General features: G+C 46.5%; 1 long non-coding RNA gene across 1 annotated transcript in view; it reads left to right on the top strand.

Annotated features, from left to right (window-relative positions):
• Positions 1–15,537, top strand: part of LOC139754469 (uncharacterized) — a 604,696-nt gene that overhangs the window by 235,677 nt on the left and 353,482 nt on the right. The gene's annotated exons all lie outside the window — the stretch shown is intronic.

Below are 15,537 nucleotides of genomic sequence, written 5' to 3'. Positions count from 1 at the left end.
TTATGTGAATGCCAGGCATGACCTATACATGAGGAGGTACGGACGAGTCAAGAAGTGAAATGTTTGAGAACATTGTGCATAAATAAGTGAATGAATAATAGATAAATAAATCATAAGTAACTAAGAACGTATTATTGAATTCAGGCAGCCATTAGGCTAAAAATTACACTGTTTAGGAATTACATAACTGGGTGAGAGGGGGTCATGATAGTAACTAATTATTTAATCACAAAAGAACTTAAAGGTAGTGCTGGATACTTGTCCGCCTTGGATAAGCACATGAGTGAAGTCCATCTACATAGTACATGACGTTTCACCGAGCATATTTCATGGTTTATACATAAAACATTTTGTGTTGAGCAGTTGAACATTAAGAATGATGTAAAGTCACGTAATGGTTAAAATGCAGTGATATTGTGTTGATTTACGTACGCTATCCATTGAAGGGTGAACATTACGTGATGTAAAGTTACATACTTGTTGAACTGTAGATACACTATGATGGCATATGTATTGGTGAACATTAAGTGATGAATATTTTCACTTTGGTTGTATTACAGTGATACAGAAGTTGACATACTCATAACTATAAGAAAACTAAGCTATTTGCTTGCTTAGTTGTGTGAAGTGGTTTGATCAAGTAATGAAAGGGTAAGAGAGATGTATGGTAATAAAAAGAGTGTGGTTGAGAGAGCAGAAGAGGGTGTATTGATATGGTTTGGTCACATGGAGAGAATGAGTGAGGAGAGATTGACCAAGATGATATATATGTGTCAGAGGTGGAGGGAACGAGGAGAAGTGGGAGACCAAATTGGAGGTGGATGGATGGATTGAAAAAAGATTTTGATTGATCGGGGCCTGAACATGCAGGTGGGTGAAAGGCTTGCACGAGATAGAGTGGATTGGAACGATGTGATATACAGGGGTCGACTTGCTGTCAGAGGAATAAAACAGGGCATGTGAGGCGTCCGGGGTAAACCATGGAAAGGTCTGTGGGGCCTGGATGTGGGTAAGAGTTGTGGTGACGGTGCATTACGCAAGACAGCTAGAAAATAGGAGTGAATGCAGCCATTCTACGTGTGTTTCTAGTGCTAACCTCGCTAACGCGGGAAATGGCGATCAAGTGTAAAAAAAAGGTAGAAATCTATGTATGGGTGTTACCGGACTCCGCCTGCTTGAGGTTACCCCGCGGGTGAAAAGTCACCTTTGGCGAGACTGTGTCACATCGTCAGTTAAGTCAGCGATGTTTGGCCACGACCTCGCGTGGTGTCCACCCAGTCTGTTGTGCTGTGTGTGACGCTGCCTTGGAGCAGCAGGAGGCCATGCATGGGATTCCTGGCGTTATAGCCCAAGACTTCTTTGTGAAAGGGGTCCTAAGGAGATATATATATATATATATATATATATATATATATATATATATATATATATATATCTTTCTTTTCTTTTAAACTATTCGCCATTTCCCGCGTTAGCGAGGTAGCGTTCAGAACAGAGGACTGGGCCTTTGTGGTATATATATATATATATATATATATATATATATATATATATATATATATATATATATATATATATAATTTATGTTTATAATGCGTTAATAGTTTTGATGAAAGGGATGAAATATAAATGATGCATGACTTAAAAGCGATAGTGGATGATGTGGGCATGATTTTGATTAATTGATTGATTGATTGATTATTTATTTATTTATTTATCTATTCATTTATTTAATTATTTAATTTTTTTTATTTTTCATTTTTTTTGTATGTGTGTGTGGGGGGGGGGGGGGGGTGTTACCTAGGATAGATAAACTGGTGTGGAGTTGTGTGCTGAAAAGAGGAGTGGCGACTGGGAATACCTGGTGTATGGTAAGAGAGATGCACATGTACACGTGGGTGGGAGGGTCTCATGGTTAATGGGAATGGTTACATTTATGTACCAAAGAATGGGACGTACAGAGGATGGACTTTGGGATGTAAATATACTGAGAGAGGCAGTTGGAGGGATGTGTGAGCACTTCTTGGTGGTGACAAGGGTGGGAGGTTTGCAATGTAAAAGAGGAAATATTATCGACTGGAAGAAGGTTGTGAGAGTGAGCGGACCTGGAAAATAGGCTTGTGTGAGCAGATGACAAGAGAGAGATTAGGTGAGGAACTGGAGATGGTGAGAGTACACGACAACCTGGGAGTGGGTGAGGAATGCGAGGTGGTTAGGGGAGCACTGCTGCTCACGTGCGTGGAAGAAGTGTGTGGCATGAAGGAGGTGGGAGAGTTGGGAAGGCTGATGACTGGTGGGATGAGGAGAGAGAGAGAGAGAGAGAGAGAGAGAGAGAGAGAGAGAGAGAGAGAGAGAGAGAGAGAGAGAGAGAGAGAGAGAGAGAGAGAAGTGTTTACAGGCAAAATACCCGTGAGGACGGATTGTGAGTGATTACATGTACAAGATGAAGAGGCAGGAGGTCAAGAGGGAAGTATGGGTGTTGTAAAAAGAGGGCAATTGAGAGCTTGGGGTGAGAACATGGAAATATTTGGGGAGGAGGTGAACAGTGTGATGAGAGCAAGAGAACAAACGGGATTATCTGTGAGGGGAGTGGATGGGGAAGTAGTAAAAAGCAGAGAGGAGGAGGGAGTAGTTTGACGGAGTGTTGATTGTGTTAGATGATAAGAGTAATAGATGTAGTGGTGTTTGGGACGTGGGGGTCAGGAGAGTGATAACGTCAGAGCAATTGGTTCATTACAGAGATGATCGTAACTTTGTGTAAGATGACGTATGGATGGTAAAGCGGTTGAAGTGGGTGAAATTACAGTTGAATTTCTCCACACAGTGGATGACTGTGTTGTTGATTGATTGTGTAGTCAGGATTCTCGCGGTGCGTCTGGCTTCAGGTGAGGCGCCTGAGGACTGTCAGAGTGCCTGCATAATGCCATTGTATAAAGACAAGGAGTATGAAATTGAATGTTGGAATTACCGAGATATAAGTTTGTTTAGCCTGGCAGGAGTAGTGAGTAAGAGGGTAGCGGCACGCGCAGAGCATCAGACTGGGGAGAAACAGCGTGGCTCCAGGTGTGGTAGAGGACGTGAAGACCAGCTGTCTGCTTTGCAGCATTTGTGTGAAATATTCTTTGAGAAAGAAGAGGATTTTATGTGGCATTTATGGATGTGGAAATAGCGTATGGTATGGTTGATAAAGACACTGTGTAGGTGTTACTAGAAGCATTGGGAAGGTTTTTAACAAGAAAGTAATGTGTGGGTACGAGTTGGAAGGTGAAGGTGGGTCTTCATGAAGGGTGTGGGATGTCATAATGGCTGTTTAATATCTATATATGGATGGACGCAGGAGGGAGGTAAGTGCGATCTTTTTTTTTTTTTTTTTTTGGAGAGAGAGTGGTGGGTTTACAGTCAGTTGTTGTTGTGTGTGTGGGGAGAGAGAGAGAGAGAGAGAGAGAGAGAGAGAGAGAGAGAGAGAGAGAGAGAGAGAGAGAGGCTCGGGGGTGAGTTGGTTGCTGTTTGTATATGACACAGCTCTGGTGGAAGTGTAAAGTGAGAGACTGCAGGAGCTGGTGTCTGAGCCTGGGGCAGTGTGTGAGAGGAGGAAGTTGAGAGAGTTACTGGGAATGAAAGTAAAGTCATGAGATGTGGCCATGAAGAGATGCAGGTCGGTGAGTGTGGGCTTACATGGAGAGGTGGTGTGTTGTAGATCCCTCGGGGGTGGACATGGCAGCGTGGCGGAGGTGAACCATTGGGTGGGTGTGGGGGTGTATTGAGAAGTTTGTGGAGAGGACACAGATGGGTGTGAGTGATGGTATATTGCAGTAGACAAGACGGGTACAGTTGATGCGATGCGTAGGCCTCAGAAGGAAAAGTACGGGAAAGGGTGGGTGTTGGTGTGACGCTACACGACAATCCGTGTCGTGTGAGGAGGGTTCATCGCGTGGCGAATGACATTGTGGGAGAAGTGTGGTAGTCAACGGAGTATGTTTGAGTGTGATGTATGAGGTGCGCTGAAATTGTGTGGACGTATGGAGAGGATGAGTGAGGAAAGACTTGACCAAGAGAATATCTGTGTCTGACGGTAAAGGAACAAGGATGATGTGGGGTTACCCAGGACGAAATGGAAAGACGAGTGAAAGATAAGTTAATGGAGGTGTCAACACGCAGGAGGGAGTGAGGCCATTTGGAGCGATGTGATGCTCAGGAGTTGACGTGCTGTCAGTGGCATATGAAGCGGTCAGGGGAAACCACGGCTGCGTCTGTGGGGCTTGGCTGTGAGTAGGGATGGTCTGGTTTCAGTGTACTGTGACAGAGAGCACGGGAGTGGAGTGCACTGTGAGTGTGGATTCGTTTGTTCTTGAGGCTAACGCAGGAGACGGCGAACACGCGCCCACGCGCGCGCGCGCACACACACACACACACACACACACACACACACACACACACACACACACACACATGTAATAAAGAGATGTGGGGAAGAATGAATTTGTCTCAACAGTTATCATATATTTTTGCAAGAGAAATGTCTTGTCCTCCACACTTTACTGCCACCACAGACTGTATCAAGCAGTGTTTGTACTTTGTTGCATATTCCATGACTGGCCCTACACTTGCACTTGGTGTTAAGTTTTCTACATCTTGTTTGTTCTCTCTTGTGTTGTTTGTCTGCTTATGAAAGTAATATAAACGTAAGTACGGATTGCTATGCCTCACATTGACGCTGGCTCGGCGGTTGAAGGCATCATCATACGACCGTCGTACCGAAGGGTGTTAACCTTATACAGACGTGGATGAAAAAGCCCTTGATACTCTGTTCACAGTTTCCTATCCATCCCGAAGCCTCGGTCACCAGTGTGGCCGGCCAGCCCTGGCGACGCCCCTCACCGCCGCCACAGTTGCCCAGCTTCATGCCCGTGAGTGTGTAAACCCGAGAGTGAGTGCTTCACCTGTGTGATTATGGAGCCAGCGTGCTCGCCTCCTCCTCCTCCACTGCTGTCGTGTTGTTACCTCGCCCACATCCGACCGTACCAGGACTTGTAGTCACCGACGCAAGACCTCTCGGAATGGTATGCATTGAGCGCCCCGTGTAAGGCGAGGTATATTTACACGTTAACATTCTCGTCTGACGGATGATCTCTCAGCGGGTTCAGCACGACGGTGCGACCATTGGAAAATAACGTTACGGACGTAGGGCATGATGGTCTAGCCTCTAACCCGACCCGGAGGTCAGGCCAGGGGCCAAATGATCGCACTGTCTTGCTCAAGGATCGTACCATCATGGTTAATGGTCGTACCATCATGGTTAATGATCGTACCATCGTGTATAGGGATCGTACCATCGTGCTTAATGATCGTACCATCGTGCTTAAGGATCGTACCATCATGGTTAATGATCTACCATCATGGTAAATGGTCGTACCATTATGGTAAATGATCGTTCCATCATGGTTAATGGTCGCACCATCATGGTAAATGATCGTACCATCATGGTTAATGGTTGCACCATCATGGTAAATGGTCGTACCATCATGGTAAATGGTCGTACCATCATGGTAAATTATCATCCCACCGTGCTTGATTAAGGATGGCAGGTTATGTTCAAGGATCGTACCTTCATATTCAAGGATTGTATCGTGTTACGCAATACATAATGAACACCAGTAATGTAGGACTTACCAAGTGATGAATTATCATCATATTGATAATATCAGTTTATTGTTCGAGGAAAAATAAGGGGTTTGCATCGTATTAAAGTTTGATTGCAGGAGAGACGATAGTGGTGGTGTTGTAACCCTCTTGACTGACCCGCCTTCTCCTGTGCAGTATAGTTACGGTGTACTGCTGCTTTCCTTCGTACTGGACCTCACGAGCATTTGAGCTAACAAGTTTTCCTTGTTGTGGCTGAGGCACAGAGTGAGGCGAGGAGGGAAAATATTTACACTAAAGTTCCCTACTACTGATGGAAGGACGAGGTGTGAGATGCAGGATCAGCAGGCGAGGGAAGCAACAGTAAAATTTATCGTAGTGTTTGATGTATAGAACATAGAGATGTGGAGAACTGATCTCTTCTGTTTTCCTCGTTCCTTCCTACGAAGATGATGTAGGTGGCAAGAGGACCACATATTATGGTAACAACATGACATCATATCATGTTTAGCACCATGACAGCAACATGATATGTGTAGAGACATGGGGACAACATAGTATATTGTAACATTATTCCCCGCTCTCACTCCATGAAGCTTGGCCCCCATGACGGCGACCTGGTGTTATATAGACAGAATCACTGTGGAGGCGTGCAGCATCAGTGCCCTGGTCCAGTGCGATTATCTCGTCATGCACCTGACATTATCCCTATGTGACTTGCCTCATAGTATGTAAAGGACTCGATCAGGTAGACGATGGTGATGATCGTCATGACGGAAGGTCTGACCAGGTCACACTACCGCCAGTCAACGATCCTTCATAATTCACCAGAGGCCCTCCATGGAGGGGTTTGTGGTCACGCCCACACAATCGACGCCATCGGCGTGTTCGGCTCCTCTTGCCGCATATATACCCGGGCATAAATTAGCCATTGAACCCCTTGGCTCTCGGACACCCAGGCGCATCTGCATCTGGGAACGTCCACCATTTATCCACCCCCAGCTGGTGACTCTCCTGCAGAGGTGTTGCTCTGCCTCATCCAGAGTACTCGACACTTGCTCCTCAGGCAGGACTCCCCGTTGGACACCGCTGGCGCTAGTCTTCTGAAGCAGCCTGAACTGCGGAACCTTTGGCCACGCACTTTGCATCACATAACACACACGGCAACCACCCACTGATGTAAGACCTCGGCAACGTCTTTTCCTTGGTTTAGGCGCTTTACGAGACCCGGATCCTCACCGCTTCCCCCGCAGAACACCTGCCTCACCTCCGGCACCTGCGTCATCACTAAGGGAACCCTGCAGGCATCATCTTGATTCATGTCACCCTCATATGTAATCGTGGGTCATCCAGTACTATTTTCCCCTCGCAGTTACACTGCCCTTTATTTCCTCAGTAAAACACTTGTGTTGTTACTCGTGTTGCGCCACCCATCTGTCAGACCTCACAGGAACCAAAGAAGTTTACTTTTTTTATATATAATGACACGTCTCATGAAGTGGTGACCCCAGAATGACAGAGAAAGTCTAGTGCATTCACATTGTGCTAATCTTGTCTCTCTCTCTCTCTCTCTCTCTCTCTCTCTCTCTCTCTCTCTCTCTCTCTCTCTCTCTCTCTCTCTCTCTCTCTCTCTCTCTCTCTCTCATATGCAACACCTGCTACTCTACCTTCTTCTCTACATTACAGGTGCTGGTAACAGTTCTGTAAGTTCTCGTAACCAGCCTCTACATCCAGTAGCCTCCACCACGTTAAGATCACCGGCGTGATCCACTTGGAGGCTTCTTTCTGGCTTGACTTCCCACCGCTCCTTATTGTGTCATCACACGACGCCCAGCCGACAACACCTTCCACGTAACCGACGTCCGGACATTTGTCACGAAAAATGGGAAGAACTGGAAGTATTGTGGCAACGCTTCCCTGTGTTGCTCCACAAAACTTTGCTTCTCAGACGGCAGCATGATTTATGATAACATCACCCTGATAGCCAGCATTATACACCTGGTACACTGTAATTTTCTCATCAAACAAATGACATTAATAAGATGTGACCTTTCAGTTCATAGTCCAAGAATCGTTGCAGCCAGAAGACACTGGCCTCCACCACAGGAGTTCAGCCTGCGTCATACTCCTACCCACTGGCAGTCCTGTATAATTCTCCAGGGACCTTCCATGATGAACTTGGCCGCCGCGCCCACACAATTAACGCTGTCAGCGTGTTCGACCCATCTTGCCTCATTTATACTCTGGCATCAGTGCAGTTAGTCGGTTCGCAGAGGGAGCCTGGCTCTCGTGGGGGCCTGGTGGTATAACATGCCCAACCCCCTAGGCCCAGTGCTTAGGTCCCTCACCACCGGCGGGCCACACTAGAGCATAGGGCCCACACCTCCTGAGTTGTAGGGAGGTTTAATCTCAAACAACAGCAACATGTAGTTACTCACTCACACAGCCTGGCAGCAGCACTGGCTCTTGGACACTTGTGGGATGTCTGCGTCTGGAATCGTTTGCTGTGTGATTCCTGGATTTCGACTCTCCTGCGTGGATTCTGTGGTTCCTTAGCCCGAGTCCTCTTACTCCTAATCTTTGAGAAGGACCTACAGGAAACGTCACCAGCGCACTGCTTCGCTCCTGAAGTAGCTTACCTGGGACCTGGGCAACGCCTCCACTTCCACACTCGTCTCTCACAGAGCACCTGCTCTACCTTCAGTCCCTGCACCAGCATCAAGGGAACCTTGCCTACCTCATGTCACTACACCTCGGGGTCACAGCATGACCCTTCTGTCCAACCTTACACCACCACCAGTGCCTACCTCACCCCTGAGCTACGATGACTCTGATTTACACACGTTTTGTTTCCGCTCCCTCACTCCTCAACGTTACATGAGGAGTTAGAAGACACACAGTAGTAGAACACCTTCTGTAATGTGAAGCAGCATGACAACAACATAATGTGTGTGTCTAGCAACATGACAGCATCATGATATGTGTAGCAGCATGACAACAACATAATGTGTGTGTCTAGCAACATGACAGCATCATGATATGTGTAGCAGCATGACAACAACATAATGTGTGTGTAGCAACATGACAGCATCATGATATGTGTAGCAGCATGACAACAACATAATGTGTGTGTAGCAACATGACAGCATCATGATATGTGTAGCAGCATGACAACAACATAATGTGTGTGTAGCAACATGACAGCATCATGATATGTAGCAGCATGACAACAACATAATGTGTGTGTAGCAACATGACAGCATCATGATATGTAGCAGCATGACAACAACATAATGTGTGTGTAGCAACATGACAACATCATGATATGTAGCAGCATGACAACAACATAATGTGTGTGTAGCAACATGACAACATCATAATATGTGTAGCAGCATGACAACAACATAATGTGTGTGTAGCAACATGAGAACACAATGGTCTGTAGAGGGAAGGTGATGGTAAACATGTGGGCGATGTTGGTGCCCAGGATTTGTATGTGCCACGTAACTACATGTGTAACCGAGTAGTATCGATGCCTCTGTGATTAGTCAGCCTGTTGGTGTTGGCAGCCGGTTGACCCGCATATCTCCTGCAGCCGGGCTGACCAGCTACACTCTGACGAAGTGAACAACATCCCTGGTGAGCAGGGTGGCTCAGCCGTGAGGTTTATAATATTTTTAGCATCACAGTGAGACGTCTGGAGTGTTAGACCAGTTTTATGTGTTGGTTAACACCTTTGTATTTCACCTGGCCCCTCCCGCTGGGCTTGACCAGGGATTACATATCTCTCCACATAAGGCATTGTGTTTGTTTTCCCACGTATGTTGTAATACTCCGTCTTTATGTAGTACCTCACACAGAGAACATGCTCTTTACCTTTCACACGCTTGGTCGAGTCCACACACAATCTTCCTCTGGGGGATTACCTCGACTTCACAGAGGAGGAAGAGGAGGACGATCAACCAAGAGAACAGAGGTAGCCAGTGTGAGGTTCTCTATATAGTGGTACGTCTTGGTGTTATCATGTGTGAGGTCTCTATATAGTGGTACGTCTTGATGTTATCATGTGTGTGGTTCTCTATATAGTGGTACGTCTTGATGTTATCATGTGTGAGGTTCTCTATATAGTGGTACGTCTTGATGTTATCATGTGTGAGGTTCTCTATATAGTGGTACGTCTTGATGTTATCATGTGTGAGGTTCTCTATATAGTGGTACGTCTTGATGTTATCATATGTGTGGTTCTCTATATAGTGGCACGTCTTGATGTTATGTGTGAGGTTCTCCATATAGTGGTACGTCTTGATGTTATCATGTGTGTGGTTCTCTATATAGTGGTACGTCTTGATGTTATCATGTGTGAGGTTCTCTATATAGTGGTACGTCTTGATGTTATCATGTGTGAGGTTCTCTATATAGTGGTACGTCTTGATGTTATCATGTGTGAGGTTCTCTATATAGTGGTACGTCTTGATGTTATCATATGTGTGGTTCTCTATATAGTGGCACGTCTTGATGTTATGTGTGAGGTTCTCCATATAGTGGTACGTCTTGATGTTATCATGTGTGTGGTTCTCTATATAGTGCTACGTCTTGATGTTATCATGTGTGAGGTTCTTTATATAGTGGTACGTCTTGATGTTATCATGTGTGAGGTTCTCTATATAGTGGTACGTCTTGATGTTATCATGTGTGAGGTTCTCTATATAGTGGTACGTCTTGATGTTATCATATGTGTGGTTCTCTATATAGTGGCACGTCTTGATGTCATCATGTGTGTGGTTCTCTATATAGTGGTACGTCTTGATGTTATCATATGTGTGGTTCTCTATATAGTGGCACGTCTTGATGTCATCATGTGTGTGGTTCTCTATATAGTGGTACGTCTTGATGTTATCATATGTGTGGTTCTCTATATAGTGGCACGTCTTGATGTTATGTGTGAGGTTCTCCATATAGTGGTACGTCTTGATGTTATCATGTGTGAGGTTGTCTATATAGTGGTACGTCTTGATGTTATCATGTGTGAGGTTCTGTATATAGTGCTACGTGTTAGTGATATCACGTGTGTGGTTCTCATAATGAGACGTCTTGGTGTGAGGTTCTCTCATAGTGAGACGTCACTCCGACCCTCCAGTACCCACACCACTAGTGGACAAGGTAAGGGCAGATAACAGGGAGCCATGACGAGGTTGTCTGCTGGAGGACATTAATAGTCTCCACCTCGCCCTCCGGCTCAACAGCCTGCAGGACGAAAGCTAAGAGGTTGCAGTACTCCAGGGTATACTGATATGGTAGTTTATTAGGAAAGTTAGAACGGGAAACGTAATCAATGTCTACAGCTGGATAATGCTTGGGCAGGTCCTCTCATCTGACAGATATATAGAGGTTGTGGATTTGTGTAGCAAGAAATATTAATGTGTGTTTATCTCTCTTGTTCAGGCTTACGTACTGGTGGTTGTTATCTGTGAAGTATTTGTGTAGCCGAGATTAACGGGTATTGATAGTCTTGCTATTTGATAACAGCTTCAGCTGGTTTATTCCCACCTACAACTACTTCGCTGATGAAAAAGCTTTTGACCAAGTTGGTGTTACATCTCATTTTTTTTTTTTCCAGATTATTGAATCTTTATGTGGCGTGAAGAAATTACCGTATGATGTATTGTCGAAATTGTTTAGTATATTGAACGTTTCTTGTTAGATCTACTCCCACTCTGATATTTTATTTTAAGCCATTCGCGAGGTGTGAGGTTCTGCTCATACAGCTTATTTTGTTGATTTTGTTGCCTTATTTTGTATATGTTTTTCTTCGTCTGTGATCCAATTTGGTATCGAGAACCGACCAGCATATTGCAAACCAGGTCTGAGCAGGACGTTGTAGAGAGTTTGACAGCGTCTGTCAAAGCTGTCCGCAGCAGGAGGCAGGGTTGGCTGTATCATAATCACGCATGTGGTCTTACATTATAGGACGTCGCCTCCCCCACTAGGGTCTCGCTTGTGTCCCTCATAATCACGGTGTACCGAGCAGTCGAGCTGTGTGACTAGTATTCCCTCGCGAAGTTCATTTTGCCACACTATCATCAGTCTGTGTGTGTAGCGCGGTGAACCTTTTAGACACGTCTACCTTGTGAGTGGCATGATGTTTCCTTATTTACCGTGTCGTCGGCAAGATTTGAAATTCAGCGGACGAGTCGCCTTCCCTGAGACACATACTGAGATATGAGACCTCGAACTCCATGGTGGGTGATTTGGAATCAGATTTCAGAGATTTTTTTCCTGGAATTATTATTGTTTTTGGTTAATTATTATTTGATAGTTTATATATATATATATATATATATATATATATATATATATATATATATATATATATATATATATATATATATTTCTTTTTTTCTTTCAAACTATTCGCCATTTCCCGCATTAGCAAGGTAGCGTTAAGAACAGAGGACTGGGCCTCTGAGGAAATATCCTCACCCGGCCCCCTTCTCTATTCCTTCTCTTGGAAAGTTAAGAAAAAAAAAAAAAAAAAAACGAGGGGAGGATTTCCAGCCCCCCGCTCCCTCCCCTTTTAGTCGCCTTCTACGACACGCAGGGAATACGTGGGAAGTATTCTTTCTCCCCTATCCCATATATATATATATATATATATATATATATATATATATATATATATATATTATCCCTGGGGATAGGGGATTAAGAATACTTCCCACGTATACCCTGCGTGTCGTAGAAGGCGACTAAAAGGGGAGGGAGCGGGGGGCTGGAAATCCTCCCCTCTCGTTTTTTTTTTTTTTCCAAAAGAAGGAACAGAGTGGGGCCAGGTGAGGATATTCCAAAAAAGGCCCAGTCCTCTGTTCTTAACGCTACCTCGCTAACGCGGGAAATGGCAAATAGTTTAAAAGAAAAAGAAAAAAAAAAAAAAAAATATATATATATATATATATATATATATATATATATATATATATATATATATATATATATATATATATATATATGAAAACAAAGTGCATAGGAACGCGCACCTTCATAGAACATACAAACCTCCAACAGCCAGGCTCGAACCCGGGACCCGTGTGCAACAGGCGGGAATGCTACCAACGTGAGACGAAGTGTATTCGAGTACACAGTATTCGAATAGTTATTTCTTATTAGCCAGGCCCATAGCCTAGCGGTAGTATTCCCGCCTGTGGCACAAGGGTCCCGGGTTCGATCCTGGCTGTTGGAGGTTTGCATGTTCTATGAAGGTGCGCGTTCCTATGCACTTTGTTTTCATATATATATATATATATATATATATATATATATATATATATTTATATATATATATATATATATCGCTACCTCGCAAACGCGGGAGACAGCGACAAAGTATAAAAAAAAAAAAAAAAAAAAATATATATATATATATATATATATATATATATATATATATATATATATGTATACCTTAACCTAAGTCAGGTGCTCATTTTATCGACCCACCCCTGCGGGAGGATGAACAGCTGGGTTGACTGCTGCCACCAGGATTGGAACCCATGCGTCTGACCTCGGGCGGCGCGTGAATGCCTGGTAACACGAACTCGTTACTTCAGCGTCGTGAAGTGAAGGTGTTCGTCAGGTGATGACCGGAGGTGCCGTGCCACGGTACACCAGGCAGGCGCCACAGCCTCCCTCCACCACCACACAGTATGAGGAAGATGTCGTACATCCACAGCATCTTTAAACCCCTTTAGTGTCATGGCATGACCTTTGACCTGACTTTTAAAGGTCTTACTGTTGTGCTCGGGTCGTTTATTGATGCTCGAATGTTGCTGGAGGGCCGTACCGAGGTGCTGAAGGGTCGTACCGTGGTGCTGGAGGGCCGTACCGAGGTGCTGAAGGGTCGTACCGTGGTGCTGGAGGGCCGTACCGAGGTGCTGAAGGGTCGTACCGTGGTGCTGGAGGGCCGTACCGAGGTGCTGAAGGGTCGTACCGTGGTGCTGGAGGGCCGTACCGAGGTGCTGAAGGGTCGTACCGTGGTGCTGGAGGGCCGTACCGAGGTGCTGAAGGGTCGTACCGTGGTGCTGGAGGGCCGTACCGAGGTGCTGAAGGGTCGTACCATGGTGCTGGAGGGCCGTACCGAGGTGCTGAAGGGTCGTACCGTGGTGCTGGAGGGCCGTACCGAGGTGCTGAAGGGTCGTACCGTGGTGCTGGAGGGCCGTACCGAGGTGCTGAAGGGTCGTACCGTGGTGCTGGAGGGCCGTACCGAGGTGCTGAAGGGTCCTACCGTGGTGCTGGAGGGCCGTACCGAGGTGCTGAAGGGTCGTACCGTGGTGCTGGAGGGCCGTACCGAGGTGCTGAAGGGTCGTACCGTGGTGCTGGAGGGCCGTACCGAGGTGCTGAAGGGTCGTACCGTGGTGCTGGAGGGCCGTACCGAGGTGCTGAAGGGTCGTACCGTGGTGCTGGAGGGCCGTACCGAGGTGCTGAAGGGTCGTACCGTGGTGCTGGAGGGCCGTACCGAGGTGCTGAAGGGTCGTACCGTGGTGCTGGAGGGCCGTACCGAGGTGCTGAAGGGTCGTACCGTGGTGCTGGAGGGCCGTACCGAGGTGCTGAAGGGTCGTACCGTGGTGCTGGAGGGCCGTACCGAGGTGCTGAAGGGTCGTACCGTGGTGCTGGAGGGCCGTACCGAGGTGCTGAAGGGTCGTACCGTGGTGCTGGAGGGCCGTACCGAGGTGCTGAAGGGTCGTACCGTGGTGCTGGAGGGCCGTACCGAGGTGCTGAAGGGTCGTACCGTGGTGCTGGAGGGCCGTACCGAGGTGCTGAAGGGTCGTACCGTGGTGCTGGAGGGCCGTACCGAAGTGCTGAAGGGTCGTACCGTGGTGCTGGAGTGTCGATCGTTGTGCTGGAGGGCCGTACCGAGGTGCTGAAGGGTCGTACCGTGGTGCTGGAGGGCCGTACCGAGGTGCTGAAGGGTCGTACCGTGGTGCTGGAGGGCCGTATCGAGGTGCTGAAGGGTCGTACCGTGGTGCTGGAGTGTCGATCGTTGTGCTGGAGGGTCGCACCGTAGAACTGGAGGGTCGTAACGTGGTTCTGGAGGGTCGATCGTTGTGCTGGAGGCTCGCACCGTAGAGCTGGAGGGTCGTAACGTGGTTCTGGAGGGTCGATTGTGGTGCTGGAGGGTCGTATCGTAGAGCTGGAGGGCCATACCTAAGTGCTGGAGGGTCGATCGTTGTGCTGGAGGGTCGTAACGTTGAACCTTGGTAAGGTCGTAGTACCATTAGTGGCAGGTGACGCAGACCCGCCTCCTTCAGTAGTGTCCGAGGTGTGTGTTGTGAAGACGTGTGTACGTCTGTGATGACTCCCTGGTCTGGGGAGGGAGAACTACAGATATTGCTTGTAGGTTTACCTCCGTTACTCAGTACCTGTAACTACAACCATGTATCATAACCCTGTAGTGTTACCTCTGTAACTCTGTACCTGTAACTACAACCATGTATCATAACCCTGTAGTGTTACCTCTGTTACTCTGTACCTGTAACTACAACCATGTATCATAACCCTGTAGTGTTACCTCTGTTACTCTGTACCTGTAACTACAACCATGTATCATAACCCTGTAGTGTTACCTCTGTTACTCTGTACCTGTAACTACAACCATGTATCATAACCCTGTAGTGTTACCTCTGTAACTCTGTACCTGTAACTACAACCATGTATCATAACCCTGTAGTGTTACCTGTGTTACTGTTACAGATAGCTACAACCATGTATCATAACCTTTTAGTGTATCGTTACCGTACTCAGGGTAGACATGCGAGCATTGAAGAGCAGAATAGACTAACATTTCGGAGTCCAGTCGTGAGAACACGGGTTCGATGATTGCCCAGGGTCATCGAGCAACGGCAC

This window comes from Panulirus ornatus, chromosome 17 (assembly GCF_036320965.1).
Source record: "Panulirus ornatus isolate Po-2019 chromosome 17, ASM3632096v1, whole genome shotgun sequence".
NCBI classification, from domain to species: Eukaryota; Metazoa; Arthropoda; class Malacostraca; order Decapoda; family Palinuridae; genus Panulirus; species Panulirus ornatus.
Note: the sequence above shows the minus strand (reverse complement) of the source record. Positions and strands in the feature narration are given on the sequence as shown.